Here is an 18,439-nt window from a genome sequence, read left to right as displayed (position 1 = left end):
AGAAAGCTGAAAGCGATAAAAAACAGACAAGTTTCGAACCCAAAACGCGAATTGGACATGGAAATTATGATAAAAAGGGTAATAAATCAACGAAAATTTTACATGCGAACCGGGGATTTCTGTGCGTACCAAATGTGGAACTGCAATATGTGCCAACTGGGGAACGGCGTATACCAACAAGGGTACTAAGTGCGTACCCACTGTTGAACTTCAATGTGTGCCAACTGAGGAACGGTGTATACCAACAGGGGATTTGTGTTTACCAAGAGAGGAACTTACGCGCGCAACCACTGTGGAACTTCAAAAATTGCCAACGGGGAACTTGCGTTTAGCCACAGGGGTAATTTTGTTAAAATGAACAAAATATATGAAAAAGATTTTAATTAAATATGCATAAAATATAACCGTATATGAGTTAAAAACGTGGCTTATTTGATTGACACAAACATTTTTCACATGAAAATAATATTAAGTAACATACCAAAAATCAAACAATATAATTTATGAATGTATTAGCTATGAACCTTCCACAAGCATACACTTGCTTCATTATACCATAACAATCATGGTGCAATTAATCAAAACAGGAATAAAATACATTCATACAGCTAAACAAAAATGGTAACTTTTTTCAGGCCAAGTAGTTTTTCAAACCAAATGAAGGGGAGGGGAGGCGGTTTTTTTTTAAATTATTTTATTTAATCCGAAAAAAGTCATTCACGATTTGCACCTACTATGAGGTATCATATCTTAGAAATGAAACTTACCATATGCATTCAGATTGTTAGATTGATTGAGTACTGTATATGTTCTTTGCCCTTACTCTGGCATTATAAAATAACTCGTGCATTTCATACACTGAATGAGGTAAGCATTAGAACAATGACACACAGAGCAACTTCCACTTTACTTAAATTGTATTTAATGCATTTATTGCGCTTAAAGAAAATCTGTAATTTTAAACAATCATGAACGTTTCCACACGAATGCGGCGGAGCCTGAGAAACTAAATATTTAAGTAAACAAGCAAAACATTGATAACATTTGATAACAAGCATTTTGATGCTCCAGTGACTAAATCTAGGGCAGTTTATCGAAATTATGATCAGCATATATTGTTATTATATATGCATTCCAATTGTACAACTGTGATACCATAACAAATGTGCTGTATTCAAAAATACAGTATGTATGCACTTTTTTGAGTAGATAATGCTAAAAACGGGTTTACCGTAATAATAATCTCACACTTAATTCTACATGTCGGTATAAAATGATTATACTTTAAGGACATAGTCATTGACAATCGCTTTATTTTCCTTGCAAACCAAACAAGGTTTTTAATGATTTGAATGCACATCTTTTTATGCCCCCGAAGGTGGGCATATAGTGATTTGCATTTCCGTCTGTCTGTCTGTCCGTCTGTCCGTCACACTTTTGCGTTTAGGTTTCGAAAAATGCACATAACTTCTATGTCGCTTCAGAAGTAACCTTCATATTTTGCATGCTTGTGTATATAGACAAGGCCTTTCCATACGCACACAAATTTTACCCCTTTGACCTTGACCTTGAACTTAGGGTCCGCGTTTAGGTTTTAAAATCTGCGTTTAGGTTTTGAAAATGCGTTTTTCGGCGGCATATGTCCTCCTATGGAGACAGCTCTTGTTTCAAATAAACTTTATGTCAACCACCTTAAGTACATAATTTATGCATACACTATAATAGAAAATGTTTATTTTAAGGACTGAAAATTCATGCTGATGTGTCACGCATAACATATATGTTTAAAACAATTTAGCAATTATAATTAAATTGTTATACACTTATAATCATCGCCGACTTTTGACAGCACTAGCACTATATAATAACAATAATAACACAATATGTACCAAAGCAAACGCTTATCACACACGTAGTATATTATTGTATAAAATTAATAAACTGATATTTTATATACTAATTTGGAATTGCACATGCGAGCAAATTGCAAGATCCTTGTTGGTACTAACCTTGGAATAATATGTACCAAGAGGGAAATTATACCAGTTTGCATCAATTATGAAAACACCGCATCAAATTAAACTTGATTAATTTTGTATGCTGTTTAAACACTTAATTGCATTCCAGATGGCAGAAAACATGGTTCGCATACTGATCATTCACTTAAGATAACAGACAGCATCATATCGTAAAGTGAATAAGCATTATTAAGTATTAGATGTGTGCATACATTTGCATCTCACATATAATTATATTTTTGAAATTTGTTTTGTTCCAGGTAATCCACAGCTAGTTTTAAATTGTTTCTACGCAGAGTTTAAAAAAAACGTAAACAGCATATTTTAAAATGCATCAAAGAGGTCAGTCGTAAACGCGACACATTTTTTAACAAGATCATAGTCTGGAAAATGTGTGTGTACATTGATATTTAACCATAAAGTAGACAATAACATAACGAATCGGGTTTTTGTAGATGAAGCAATTTTGTTTTGACAAACGTATAAAAATACCAGTTATATACACAAAGCAAATATATGAATCGATAGTTAATGTGAACTACTGTTTGCACACAAAATGCACAAAAATATGCGTCGGAAAATTGATTATGTTCCTATTTTCAAACTATGTAATCAATACTAGTGTGGTATTAACAGAATGATTTAGATATTGGTTTCTACTTTTACAATAACTATTTAGTACTCATTTGCAAGTCAGACACCTCTTATCAAAACAAATTTCGTAAAATGTACAAAATATTAATTTTTATTTCTTAAGTCATTCTCTTCGAAACTGTAGAATTAGTTTATTATGTTATTTATATGTATATGTTTACATCTGAAAGTGTTTGTTTGAAATGCCTTGACACAATGTTTGTTTCGATTTATCCGGCCGATTGTTTTGTGTGCCCGCCTGAAACTTTAGCCTTCTAGATTGAGTTTGCGATCAGGTTTACTATATTCATTCATATTCACCAACTAAAGTTAACATATTAATTTAAAAAATGCCTCTGACCAGCCGCGTTCAGGTGTAAAAAAAAGCGTGTGTAAGTGAGTAACTCGTAGAAACTCTAAATAAAAAGTAAAACGAAACACGCTTTTGCCGAACCACCAACCCTAATTTGTTCGGCGATGTTATTATGAACAAATAACGTTTTTGGCTTAACCGTATTAATAAACCATTAAAATACAATATTACATAATATCGTGATTAAATAGAGTATATAGAACAAAACAACACAAAAAACACCTGTGGCAACTTAATAATGTAAACGTTAAATATTACTTCCTTCTTTCGATTTAGGTAGTAGCAGGCTACTCTCTAAAGCGAGTCGTTTCCTTTATCCCGAGACATTTGCAATTTTTCCATTGTTATTGTGCCACCACAATATTTTATTCGGGTAATAACCATAACAGTACGGACAAGGACCATACTCGTCTGCAGCAACGCTTTGATTTTGACGTTGTCTATATGCTACAAACAGCTATCTTTGGCCATCACACAATATTTTAACATTATAGAGATGGTACTTAACGTTCCTTATTTTTATTTTTATGCAACTTATTGTTTTCTGCTTAATTTTCCGTATTTAGTAGAACTTTTTCATCTTGTTTATCTTTATGTTGCGAAAGGAAAAGTTTGTTTAGTGTTTTGTTTGGCATTTCAAAAAACAATTCAATGCAATATCTTATCAAAATGTCTGTATTCACTCTTATTTGTTTGAGCGTGGTGATGTAGGTATTGTATGACTCTGTCGATGATTCGTCACGTTCACGAGATTGTAAGGGTTCAACTAGTTTCGACGCTGAATTCTTTGAATGTTTGGTATGAGTTCGACAACTACTGACTCATCTGACGATGCATCGCCTTCTCCCGGAATATAGTCTTTGTCATTGTCACTATCATGCAAAATACTTGTTTTTCCTGTGTGTGAGATCATAAAAAATTGAAAATATATCAACATTATAATTTGTTGTTGGTGAACTACATCCATACACCAAGAGATATTTTTGTCAGGAACACAGTGCTCCCTACTGCGCCGCTTTGATACATGTTTCTTTACCTTTGACTTGAAGGATGACCTTGACCTTGACCTATCACCACTCAGAATATGCAGTTCCATGAGATAATTATGCATGCCAAATATCAAGTTGCTATGTGAAGGGACAAAGAAGTTATGAGCATTTTTCGAAACCTAAATGCGAAATCTAAATGCAAAGTGTGACGGAAGGACAGACGGACGCACAGTCCGATCACTATATACCCTCCTTCGGGGGCATACAAATCGTAATAAGTTTACGTACATCGATATCCGATTATTCCCTGTTCAATATATTTTCTTCTGCATCTTATAAATGGCACTCTTGTGCAGTGTCGCTATGTTCTTTAGTTTCGGAACTATGCAATACAATTCAATGAGACAAGAATTGAGTAAGATTCATACATCCCCGTTACTTAGTATCAGGTGAGATTGCCATTCTCTTTAGCAGCATTTACAATTAATATCATCACTCATGTGCCTTTTTATTATGAGGAAGATACTATATGTAACATGACAATGTCGTGTAATTATTTGCAACCGATGGTATAATTCAATTTTATTTCAACTTCGTCCAAATTACTTTACGTTTGCATATCTTACATCACATGTTTCATTTTAAGCTATTCACTGTTATTGGGTACCTTTCAAAAAATCAATAGCTCGTGTTGTCGACATAGAATAAATTGGCACAACACATTATCCATCAAACATTTAAAGGGATATATTTCTCAAAATTTGTATAGGAAATCCCAGAACAAGAACGCGCATAATCACGAAATTAACCTGCTTGATCTATGTGAATCCCTAAATTATCGTGTTTTCAATGGCGGAATAGGAGAAACGAGTCAGTTAACATACTCTCATAACGGTTTATCTACAATCGATTATTTGGTATGCCATGAACGAAATTTCGCACTTATAAAATAATTAGTGGTACATGTTTTGAATTAATTCAGTGGCCACGCACCGTTATCGTCTACATTTTATTGTAACAACAAAACAGTTGATCAATTGTCATACACTGAAACGAAATTTAAATGGGACCATTAATTGCGTAACCAATTTAGATATAATATTATTAGCTACCTACCTTTGTTTAACAGAATTGTAGACCATTTAGATTTTTCAAGTTGTGACTCTATAAAAGTGCGTTTAATAAATGTACTGATTGTATCCGTAGTATTGCTGAGCCTTTATTTCTGAAAGAATATTTTATAACAAATATATCAAAATTTGAACAGTGTATCGCTGTTAGGTATTCCAATTGGTTTGATGTGGAATGTTAAATTGAACACGCTCGCTATGATTCTCTGTTAAAACAATTTAATTTTAATAAGTCGGAAGGCAATAAACTATAATTGTTGCAATATAAACAGGAATACAAACAAACTATCAATAGAAAGAAAAAAAAATATTTAAGGAATAAGGCCAATGTATTTGAACGCTTAAACAAGCGTAAACCAAAAGAATTGTAAAAATACTTTAAATCAAATAATCAAGCAAAAAAACCAACAAAATATTCCTTTTGAAGACTTTCACCAAATACTTAAAAATTGATAACTAAAGAGTGCCAAGTTGTCAACATTATATTTACTTAGGTTCAAGCCATAAAGCTGCTTAGGAAAACTACTGAAATGTTGATTTTTTAAATATTTTTTTAAGAAACCTTTAATTGAGATTTTTTTAAGCAATTGAGAAATTTGTAGTTGTTTTTTCTTACTGGAAAAGTGCCGTTTTCCGGTACTTTATACAGAAGGAAAAAAAATCGCTGCAATTATTATTAAATCAGCTGAGCAACATAAAGAAATCCAGTCCTTTGCAAATATCAATTGTCGTAGGAAGCGTCTGCTATATCTAGTAAACACTCTGATTTCACTAAAATTAGCAAAAAAGAGTAGTTTGATAGTCTGTAAGTAGAAATGATGGTTAAGGTGATGAAACAGAAACCGGAATATCGCGAATCAAATAAAAATTATGAATAATTAAACCGAATACTTTTGTATGCAAGAATCTACTACATGTAAATCAAAACAAAATTGATTCATTCAGGATTTATTGTTCATAATTTAAAAACAACAATTGTAATTTGTTGGGTAATTTGGAACCGTGTTATCTTTATCCAGATGTTAAAACGCACTGAAAATGTACAACATTTGTAATAATGTGTTGGGTAATTTGGAACCGTGTTATCTTTATCCTGACGCTAAAACTCAATGAAAATGTACTTAATATGAAATCCCATTCAAACATGAAATAAAACTAATCAATATATTTCTTTAATCTACAGTACTTTATTACAAATGTATAAAAAATATGAATAAAAATTAGAATGTCAAGTTAGCTGCTAAATCAATAATCAGATGGCAGATAATACAATAGTAATACTTTATTTGTTTTGTATATTTTGATTTTTGCTCTACTTACATTGTAACAGTATTTCATTCAAATACAATTGATTTTGTCAGTCAACCTACTCACACAATTACCTGGGTAGAATGGTTTACATGTACCTGCATTACAAATACTCATGCCAGTTACAGATACATGTTACTGTCATTATTGACTAAATGAAAGGGGTGAATGGCCATTGAAGAAATAATTTCATGACAAAACCTTACATGTGGTGCTGAGCCTTAGAATTGAATCGCGATCCTCAGAATTGATTAAGTTTTTGGATTGGAAAAAGCCGAGTTTTGCGAATTAGAAAAAACGCTATCGATTATTTCCGGAATCCTCCACGGGATGGACCTTGTGTCTAATCAACCAATTTTAATACACCAATCCAAAACTTCAGCTTTCGGTTTGATAACGATTTTCATGTCAAGTTTTCGTTTTGAGTATTTGTCGACAAATGACTCGCCCATTGATGTCGATGATAACAGGTATTGTGTTTGTTATGATGTTTTAGTTTGATTTTATAGATATACATGATACCTTATTTTGATACAAGTAAAACTCGGTTACCAAGAAGAACTCTGAGCTATATGTATGTACTCATAACAGTTCAGAGCATTCAAGAATAACTCGCAGGCACTTGACGTTAGTTGATAATCTCCCCCCCCCGCTGCTTAATGAATTTTGAAAAATTGACGACTAGAGTTTAAGTCCTCGCACTGAAGGTTAGTCCTCGCAACGTGTGCACTCAAGTCCAATTCCCCACAACAAATGCTGCACCGACACCACTTTTCTTTTAGTGTTTAAACATGGTATTAGTCACAATCACCAAACCCTAATGCGTGCCACAAGCGCTTCTGCTTTTAAAACAGGTAAGCGTCTGCATTTAGCGTATTTATTGAAATATAATGACAAAAATAAAAGTCTGAGACAGTCGTACGACCCTTATTTAAATCACAGTTATATAAACGGTGTAGAAACCAACATTGTTCAGTTTAAAAAAAAGTATCATTCTTTTTTTCTGACCCATAATCGGTAGCCAAGGAAGCGAAAACTGCGACAATAAGCGTTTAACAATCGTTCTATATAAAATCAAAAAACACATAGAAGTGTACAAGCTCTGTACAAACAACAACTGGCATACAAACGAATTTTCTAATTAATAAGTACAACATAACAAAGATATGACAAAAAAATCCCTGGTGGCACGCATGAGGAGCTGCATGTTGCCACACAGAAGCGATTATATGATAATGGGTATTAGTTAACATTTATTGTTATCTAAATTGAAATTGAAAAAGAACAGAAGTCAATCTTACAGACAGACAGAAAAAAACTCTAAAGTAAAAACAGGAGGGTTGTTTCTAAAAAAAATGTTTCATATTAACGAAATGCATAATAGCATATAAGTTATTTTGCCAGATAAAAACAACAAAAATCAACTGTTCTAAGGCGTAAAAAGTAGGTTTCACTAATCTGACCAACCATAATGTGCCGAGTGCAGACCCTAAACTTTTTCCATTTTAAAGTAAACTAGTCTGTGTTATATATTTTTTGTCAACATGATCATATTCTCAAACACATTATGAATTGTCGAACATCTAAATATTATATAAAAATTATGTAAGATAGACATTTGGAAGATCCAGAACTTCTATTGGTTGTGAAGAAGTTGTTTGATTCCACTGTTATGACCAAGACTCCAATGCTCTTTGCAAACCTTACTGTAAACAGTTTTTGAGGTCATTCCAAGTCAAGTTAACACAAAAAACTGACTAATTTTTTTATTATTTGTTACACATGATTATTTTTTCAAAATGTGATGTTGTTGTTTTAAAAGTTGCACCTTTTTCAACTGAAATTTTAAATTGAAAGAGAGAATGTTTCATATTATGTAGACATGACATTTGGAGGTTTTCTAATTTTAATTACCTTGTTAAGGAGGGAAATAAATTGTGTAATGTAAAATGAAAAATATACAGCAAACTACATTACCTATTGTTTGACAAGCTTGCTGAAAATATCAACATGTTATCACATAACATTTGTCAAACGCACATAAGGCCATAACAAATTAAAGATTTGTTCTATGAATTTAGCTCCCCCCCCCCCAAACAAAAAATGAAGCGAGCGAGCGAAATAAAATAAGCAAATTTTTATTCTATTTAAAAAAAATATACATGCAAGCTATCTGCAAACTACCAATACAAGATCATTTAGTAGTAATAGCTGAGTTTTATCTCTTATCCAATGTTTGTAAAAATAAATAAAACAAGACTATTGTCAAGCAATATAAGTCCCCTACCGGATCCACCATTGTCAGAAATTCCACCATTTCAGATATTCTTATTTATATACTTGTTGCCATAGCAACCAGAATTTTTGACATAGCAACAAAATGAAATGACGTGCATAATGTCCATATTGCCATCTATCCATGTTTCAAGTTTCATGTAAAAATATTAAGAACTTTAAAAGTTATCGCAGGATCCAGAAAATCAGCATTTCAGCAGTATTTCTAGTATATTTGTTGCCATAGCAACCAACATTTTTGACGTAGGAACAAAATGAAATGACGAGCATAATGTCCATATTAACATCTATATATGTTCCAGGTTTCATGAAAAAATATTAAGCACTTTTAAAGTTATGGCAGGATCCAGAAAAGTGTGACAGACAGACAGACTGACTGATGGACGGAGCGCAAACCATAAGTCCCCTCTGGTGAAACCGGTAGGGGACTAACAAGCAAATTCGTTGAATTGATATACCCCGCCATTATGCTTCTGGATACAAAAGTTTTCTATTTGACACTCAAACAAGCATTTTTTCAAGATACAAAGGGCCATAACTCCGTTATTAACAGATGTACAATGCCATTTGGCGTGCATCATCCTCTTATCCATATGCAGTCCATTTTCGATATCTCGAAGTCGGCGGGAACAAGAAAAATATCGAGATAACGAGAGTTCGAGATATCAGATTAGGCGTTTTAAAGAAAAAATAAGACGAAAATTTACCTTGTTTTTAACATATAAATACCTGCTAAGTGGTGTACTAAAGCCGCCACCGTGTGGCATAATAAACTCTACCTGATATATACGCGTTTTTACGAGGCACATATTTAAATGCTTAAAATGACGTTTTAAGTATTACAGAATTGCATGAACACATGCGGTTATAATTTTTCTAAACTGTCGAGTAAACATCCGGTAATGTTGCTATTTAAATTTATGATGCAATTGACGTCCAATCAAGACGAGGGTTTTCCATCTGAACATGCGTAAATCACGTTCCGGAATACTGAACGGTACATGTACATTTTGTAGTTGAAATGCGAAGTTCAATCGTAAATTTTATATCGTAAGGTTTAAGATTGACCGTATTGTCATAAGAGAGGTTCAGTATTAATTTGAAGTGAATCGGTGTAGAAATGAAGAAATTATAGTAAAAGGCAATTTTGGGTAGGCGTGGCCTATGTGGCCGGGGCGCCCCGGGGTTGGTAATGGGGCCATGCATAGTTGAGATTACCGTATTGTCATACCAGAGGCTCAGTATCAATTTGAAGTAAATCGGTTCAGAAATTAAGAAGTTAATGTAAAATAACATACAAAAATGAGTGAAAAACTCTGACCCGGCCCCGCCCCAACCCCCATAACTTTTGACCCATGGGTCAGATCTAAATTCTGTTACTGTCACCATCGCACAAATGCTCATAGCTACCATGTATGTAAGTTTCAAGGTTCTTGTGCTAATAGTGTATGAGGAGCAGGTGGCCAGGACGGACGGACAGACGGACATCACCACAATATCCCTACTTTTACTCCGAAAAACGTGGGAATAATTAGTTTTCATTATCAAAGTTATATAATACATGTAAGAAGCTCAGCTTTCTGTACATGACGATTAAATATAATACATTTAACATTAAGCATAAGCAGTGATTTTTCTTCGCATTATATTTTACACCCTGTGCCTTTTTTGATTAGGAAAAAAGTGCGATTACCCATGATATTGGGAAAATTTAAACATCATTATTACGATTATAAATAACAGTTCTCAATATACCAATTGTTAATAAGTGCATTTTTAACTGCTTTCTAAAATGTATATTATAAACTGATGGGGAATTAAACTGCTGTATGACCAATTTATTTAAATGTTTGGCTTATTATTTTGGAACTTTAGGCCAGATTTCGGGGTATTGTTTTAACTGTTTGCCAGGCTGTAACAGAGATCGGGATAAAGGTGCGCAGTGCGTTCTTTTCCCATTAAAACGAAAAACTGTAATTTCCGTATTTCGATGCGCACCATTACGCATTGCAATGCCCGTTGCATAAATCTTATCCATGTATAAGAAAATATACTCTTAAACAAATTATTTGTTTGCTTACTCTACGTATGAGATCGTTCATGAAAAACAATCCAGGTAGATCGACCTCCGCGTCGTCGCGGTAATGTTTGCTAAAGTTGTTGTTGTCATGAAAACTCTTTGATTTACAACGCAAAACGTCTTATTTGAACCGACGCAAATTAATTTAATAATATTTTTCAACTTCGCTTTTGCTTTATTTTGATCATTTAATACAAAATTTAATGTTAGCAAATGTTTTTTTTACTGGAATTGTAAACATGGAGTCAGTGAAAGTCTTTCCAAAATTTGCACTTTTTGAATTGGCAGTTTGACGTCATCAAAGGACAGCCTCTTCCTGTCTGAAGCAATAAAGTGACAAATTTCTCGCCGACAAAATTGGCTTCTTTTGTCTAGCAATCAACATGCGGAACCAATCGTGTGTTTGTTCCTCAATGTCAATTGTCCAATTTAATAATAGCACCTGCATAGCTCCGCCTTCAAATCTTTTGCAGAGAACAGAGGTGGAGTTTAATGGTTAATGGAGCAAGTGTTCTGCGCAAGTCTAGTAATATAATTAAGATGTTAAACAATATAGTTGAGTCACAGACTTGGAAATAAAAATGATGGAGTCGCAAGTTTACTGACACTGATTTTCCTATAATAAATTTTTACCCGAAATAAATCTTGAGAAGTGCCCATTCATTTTGCCAAGTGCCCATTCAATTGTGTAAGTGCCCATTGTTTTTTTTTCATTTATGGGGCAGTAATCCCATCAGAGAAAAAAATATCCCGATCTCTGCTGTAATTTCGGAAGAAAACAACACTGATGCGCAATATCTTGAATTTGTATTAGTTCTAAACATAGTAGGTTATGGTAGTAAACAATACTCGATGCATTACTTTTGTTAGTTTAGCACTGTTAAAATTTATAGTAATTGAAGGAGAAGTTTAAGTTTTGTAAAGTAAAAAAAACATAACTTTCTTATGAAAGAAAAATAAGAAATGGGAAGTAAACGTTTTTTATTTCATATAATAAAGTCAATCAAATCCAAGTAAAGTTGTTGAGGTGCGGAAAGTTTCTTCACTTTTGAATTTATGTTAAATTCACGTTTTTGGGGCATAATTGTACACCTTGAACTTAGCCATCAACAGTTTGAACTAGTAGATAGGAGGCGTGTACAATTTATATAAGACTCTTTCTTGTCAACTTCAACGGCGACACTCAGTTGCATGTTATGTTGGCTATTTTAACTCAATCGATACCAACAAGTTTATTGCAGATTTTTTACCAAACATATGCATACCGGCGACATTTCACATCCTGATGCAGATGCCTCTTAGATAAATAAATTACTAAAATCATCTGCGATGCACTGACTCATTGCTACAGGGGGGAAATTAACATTTCCATTTTGTGTCTTTGGCTGACACGTCCAGACAGACTAACGACGACATTTGTTAAAATAAACCAATCTAATAACACAAAGCTTCATAACAGTATATTTCGTTAAGGAGGCAGGGGATATATTTTTGACCAAATTTCGAGTTCCGAAAGGCCGTAAAAAGTCACATCCATTTCATCAAAACAGAAAGTGACACAAAAAATCATTTGTGTGTCAGTGTCATAACATAGACAACATAAATTGAAAATACAACCAAAGACATGGCTGGCTTCTTCACTTGTGAAACTATGACCGTTGATCTTTCCCCCCACCCACCTCATTTTTATTGAAAAATTGAGAATTTTGACCCATTTCATGGCATGCACAGTTCATTCAAACAGAATGCAACCCTAGTATTGGCTACATTACTCATAAATTTCATCAGAGTGCTGTGTTTATTTACCTAGAAAAGTGTCCCCCATACGTTTAGATTTTCACAATTTACCTTCAAAGTTCTGTTCTGTTTCTGCAGCGTGAAATATTGACTTTCGCCGAAAGTGAAAACCTCCTTTTTGAAGATTCAAAATATCCTTGATAGGGAGCTGTCATGAGTTGGGTTTTTTTTTCCAAAATTTGAGACATTCTTTCTAAGAATCTAACACAAGAAATAAATGTTATAAATACCTAATTAATTTTTAAAGACCAAATGTTACCCCTACCCTAAAGCTATGTTATTTTCCCTGCCACCTAACAGATGAAGGCTAAATTAAACTAAATCATTTAATGAATAGTTGCGCAGCAAAATTGTTGCTGCGGGCGCAAATTAAAATATTTTTATTTCGTTTGAAGATTTATAGGTGAGGCAAATCTGACAAACATTAAATCAATGTGTTGTGGCCTAAAGCTAGATCCATTTGTTTAAATATGAATTACATTCTCTCATGCGTGGCCCCAGCTCCTCATGCGTGCCACGCATTATTTTGTTATTTATTTGCTGTTAGATATTGTCAAACAATTGCAATTTGGTGCATACACGAGGTCGAAACTTTGCGATCTTATTTGTTTGCATACGGGTTTTGGTTCTGTCCAAAAAAGAATGTAAAACCCAATGTTTCATTGTTTTCGCTTCATTACCTTCCAACCATGGGTCAGAAAATTGTAGGAAACTTTTTTAACCGAACATTTATGTTGTATTTACGTTGTATTTTGTATGACCATGAAAATGGTCAACTGACTGTCTAAGATTTTTCATCACGTGTCATTGATTTGTAATAAACATGAGAAAGTCCGAAACGAACCTGTTTTCAAAACGAAATCGAGCGAGAATTCTTCGAGCCACCAGCTGGTGTCACACTTTATATAGTGTTTGGTGGCGGTGTTTGTGTAGTTCTTTTGAAACATTTGAACATATGGTCACACAGTTCAGATAATAAGCATTTATAATGAGCCACTGACCAAACGAGATCGCATGTTAGAATGATGATGTAAATCAGTTGGTGGTGTACAGATTGTTACCAGTATTTTCACACGAAAAAATGTTAGGGGTTCTAGTTTCACCAACAATGACGAATATAAGCAACTTCAAGCAGTCCATGTTAAGTACAAAACAGATTATTTTACCATTAACACATTTTGAATATTAAACAAAACCTGACATTTTACATCGTGTATCAAAAATATAGCTTGAAAGTAATATATATATAAAGAAAACTTACAGTATATTCACACCAATCGCTTAAAACTGGCTCACTACGACGAATTTGTCGACTTTTTCATATCACTAAAATTGAATAAACATCATCGATGTATGTTGATTCGCGGTGTTAATGTTTTGCATTAAAATAAGCAACAAACAAACAATTAAGCATTGTTTATCATACCTTATTCACAGAAACCAATATTCGGCTAGTTAATTGAGCATATTTATTTTCTGCAACTCCCGCATTGTAATCCAACAGTTTTTTTAACAACACGTTTTCAGTGTCCGCCATTTTGACATAAGTGTAAGTCCTCGCACTTGAGTTAAGGTCGCGACCTCTGAGGTCATGCATATTACACACTGGAAACAACATACAACACGAGAACCTTCATTTGCATATATTTGCATATGTTTGAAGCGGGGGTACCAAACTATAGCGAATGGCCATACAGGCGGTAAAACACGGTTACCAGTCGATTTTACAATTGTCAAGGTCACGTGACAGTAGTAAAGTGTGCATAATAGGTGTATGAGTTCCATGGGAAGCCGGCAACTGAAGGACTATGTAGTTTTGTGTTTAAATGATGTAGGACAACAAAACTAACGGAAATAAATGAAAACTTTCTGAGGACTAGGGTGTAAGTCCTCGCACTGTCGGTAAGTCCTCGCGACGTTGGTGTGCTGTCAAGTCTGAGTCCCCACGTTGATAGCTATACAAACACACACACGCACACGCACACAGGCACACACACACACACACACACACACATACGAATGCACATACCGGTCTTACTAACCTACAGAGGTACACAGACCGAGGTATGTGTGCGTGTGTGTGTTGTGTGCGTGTGTGTGTGGTGTGTGTGTGTGTGTGTGTGTGTGTCTGTTTGTCTATTTATATACGTCCGAGGTCCACACACCGATATACAGACAACATACCAAGGTACCCACCCCTACCGAAGTACACCGGCAGAACAACGTTATTTCGATTTAAACGCCTAACCACCCCACACCCATAGAACACACTATATGTCTTATAATGCACGAACCGAGATACACATACCGAGGAAATGGGAAAAAGTACCTCGGTAGTTTTGGGTTTCCAATGAATTACCCCGGTGTGTTAGGAAAACCAACGCGCACACACACAAACCAATTCCTCCCACATGCACTTTTTGCTATTGTGTTGTTCTGTGTCGTGTTTTCGTGTTTGCGACATTTATACCCAAAAAACAGCCAAACACAATGAAGTATATGTTTTCGCTTTGTACTTTTATCAATATTGACCGATGTACTCATGTTTTAGTTTCCATTATTAATCGTTTGTAATAAACAATAGGTTTCCAGTGTGTTTATTCGACATGAGATCAGACGCCATGTATAGATAATAAAGAAGCACCATGCTTAGTTAAATGCAAGTTTTGTCTACAAAACCGGTTGAAATATTTAAGTAGTTGTCAATCAATTAGTAAATAAGTTTTAAACATGCAATATGGAAGTCCACGTGCTCTTTATTCTGCTATATCATAAAGCAATGACTTGTTTGCGCAGTAAAGGAAATCACTTAACGGAATGTTCTTAAAAATTAATATCCCAAGATAAGAGTCCGACCACGATTTGTTGTAGAATAACACATGTTAAATTTTCATTTATATGTATCAGCATTAACCGCGTAAACCGCGTTCCAAATAATAAGCATAGTTTTGTTGAACACTGCTAAACGAATTGACATAGGTTTGTGATAAATATTCCTGATGACGGTTTCCATTTGCAAAACTATTTCAGTGATGAGAAAACTCACTGGTACGGTGAATGTTAATATATATTTAATTATAAACATAAAGGCAGAACACGCGTAATATGTGTTCATGTCTAAAATCAAATGATAAAGTATATGAAAATAATTAAAGCTTCAGTTCATTTACATGAATATTACATTACATATATTTGTGTCGTTGTTTATTCTGACTATCGTTTTTCACATATAATACACCATTTGTTTACGCTTAATTGATACTATTGAACATGGAAGAAAAATCAGTTAAGCGCATGACATACAAAAACCTTTACTCATGGTACATAATACGTTCAACCACCACATGAATTGTTTATTATAATAATACAAATTGAGGTTGATTTGTTGGCATGCATATTTCGCAAAAAACAAGCATGCATTTTAATGCATTCGTAAAGGCTTATGAACAATTTTGTATAATCGATTTTGTTGATAGAAAATTACTAATTATGAATTGATGTTATATTTCCACTACATTAAAAAAACAACAAATATGTACAGTTCTCTATAATCAATATACTATACAGCCAAAAGAAAACGTAAGGAAGCTTTTCGATTTATTTGATTTTGCTACTAATTATATTTTAATGTTAATTGTTTACCCATTTTATTTTGCTATTTTGTATCTATAAATAAGTTTTACTATAGTTTTGTGCCATGTGAGTTTCTATTATGTTGAATGCGGATAATTTAAAGTAAATAATTATCTTGTCATTATCACAGTGTTTTAAGAGTTTTCTTCTTCTTCTTCTTGGCTATTAGTAAAAGTTTTCGGCACTTGCAAAATCTTGACAGAGAAACACATCCTTAATGGTTGCAACGAATTACCGATTTAGCACCATGCATCAAAGTCGTACGTTGTATGATGACAATTTACGATTATAATCGATTGGCGTTGACAACTACATGACAACTACAATTGGTCGCGATGATTTTATGGCTAATGTGATAATTCGATTATTCTTCATCAATTCCAATACAGTATTAGTCCGAAATTATAGAGAATGAGCGTTAATACTAGTATCGTGTCCTGTTCTTAGTTTACTGAAATTGATTTTAGCAATGATTAATGAGTCTGATTCCGAATCACTAAAATGTAAGACAATATTACAGTAAATTACAATAAAATTTCATTAAATAATTATTCACAATACGCATTAAGTAGAGAACCAACTTAAGAAATCGGCAGGGAAGGTCATATAATATGTTGTGGTCCATTTCACTCCCATGTTACTACATTATTATCAGTTGACGTCCGTCGACGATAAGATAAGAGGGTGCGTTTCTTCAGCCAGACATATTTTGAAAGCGAATACTGGGGTTAATATTTCAGAAGACAGTTAAAATGTTAGCAGCTTTAATTGGTATAAATTTCTTCGTCCTATGTTGCACATTTTCTAATGAAGATACTACAGGTAAATGGTTTTCTAGTTAATGTAATATTCATGATTTGATTACTTTGAACTAGAACCGATACATTTTGAAACATTACTCAATCCACAAGTACGAGTGTTCACTGTTTGTATATAAAGAAAATTACTTCAAAAGTGTCTCGAAACAAATGTGGTCTTGTCTGTATGCTCTCAATTTTACAATGGGCACAATTCAAACAAATAATCAACCTGAATAAAATGCTATTTACATATATGTCTCTATTGAGTTAACGTAATATAACTCAATCGACGATATTTACAACAGAAAGTTTGTTTATGTCTTTTAATCCATTTCCGGAATGTATTGATAACAAATACAAAACCAAACGATGTGAACATTCGAGGAATGATGTTACACTTTAAAAATTATGCAATTTAACGATGGCTTTTTCAAACCAAGTATAAACAATACATTAACTATTTATTTCATAATCATAATTCCATAGAAGTAAAAAAAAATGAAAGTTACTAGTGCACTATATCATTTTGTTTAGCCACTTTATGCGCGAGGTTTTGTTTGTTGGGCCCTATTTATCGCTTTTTATCGAAATACTCATAAATCGTGAGTTCGATCCCTGATTTAGTATATACTTTTAACTTGTCTGATAATTTGTTGTTATCGAATATATTGTTGTTGTGTATATTATATATAATTAGTTTCATTGATGCCCATAAGCAATTAAAATCAACAAATAGTTCGTACAATATTTCGAAAACTAAAGTAAACACATAAAAATCAATGTTCCTTATAGCAATATTCAACATTTCAACGCTAGATATTGTCTGATAACATAGATTTAACAAGATGTTTTTTTGCTGGACAATATATTCAACACATGTACCATCTTAATATTCGTGTGTCGTATGAATAGATATCTTTGCAAGAAAATTAACATGGAATATATTGCTATTCATAAAAAAATTAAAACCGATCATTTTGTATCTCGTTTTATTTATGTTACCATACCACTTCTACCATTGAAATGTTGGCTATTGCTATCAGAACACTGATTTTGAATGGGTTAATTTATTATAAGAACTTTTTTTGCAAAATATTCGTTCATTTTGAGTAAAAAGTGTAGTTAAAGGAGAAAATTGACAATACGGACATTAATAGAAGACGGTAAACATCGCCCAAGAATCGTTCCCTATTTGTTTCAAAATAGTACGAAGTGGTTAAGTAGTAAATTATGTTATGGCATTATACACAACGAACGACGCTCGACGAACCCACAAACCGACGAACCGACGCATTGAAGATACCTTACATAGGCGTTTATGGAAGTTTGTATCAAATTGTGTACTGAGCATATATCAAACCACTTACTATTATTTCTGATTTG

General features: G+C 33.5%; 1 protein-coding gene across 1 annotated transcript in view; it reads left to right on the top strand.

The window, feature by feature from the left end:
- Positions 1–18,439, top strand: part of LOC127852285 (uncharacterized) — a 61,387-nt gene that overhangs the window by 15,254 nt on the left and 27,694 nt on the right. The gene's annotated exons all lie outside the window — the stretch shown is intronic.

Source organism: Dreissena polymorpha, chromosome 12 (assembly GCF_020536995.1).
Source record: "Dreissena polymorpha isolate Duluth1 chromosome 12, UMN_Dpol_1.0, whole genome shotgun sequence".
Classification (NCBI taxonomy): domain Eukaryota; kingdom Metazoa; phylum Mollusca; class Bivalvia; order Myida; family Dreissenidae; genus Dreissena; species Dreissena polymorpha.
This window is presented reverse-complemented; position numbering and strand designations above follow the sequence as displayed.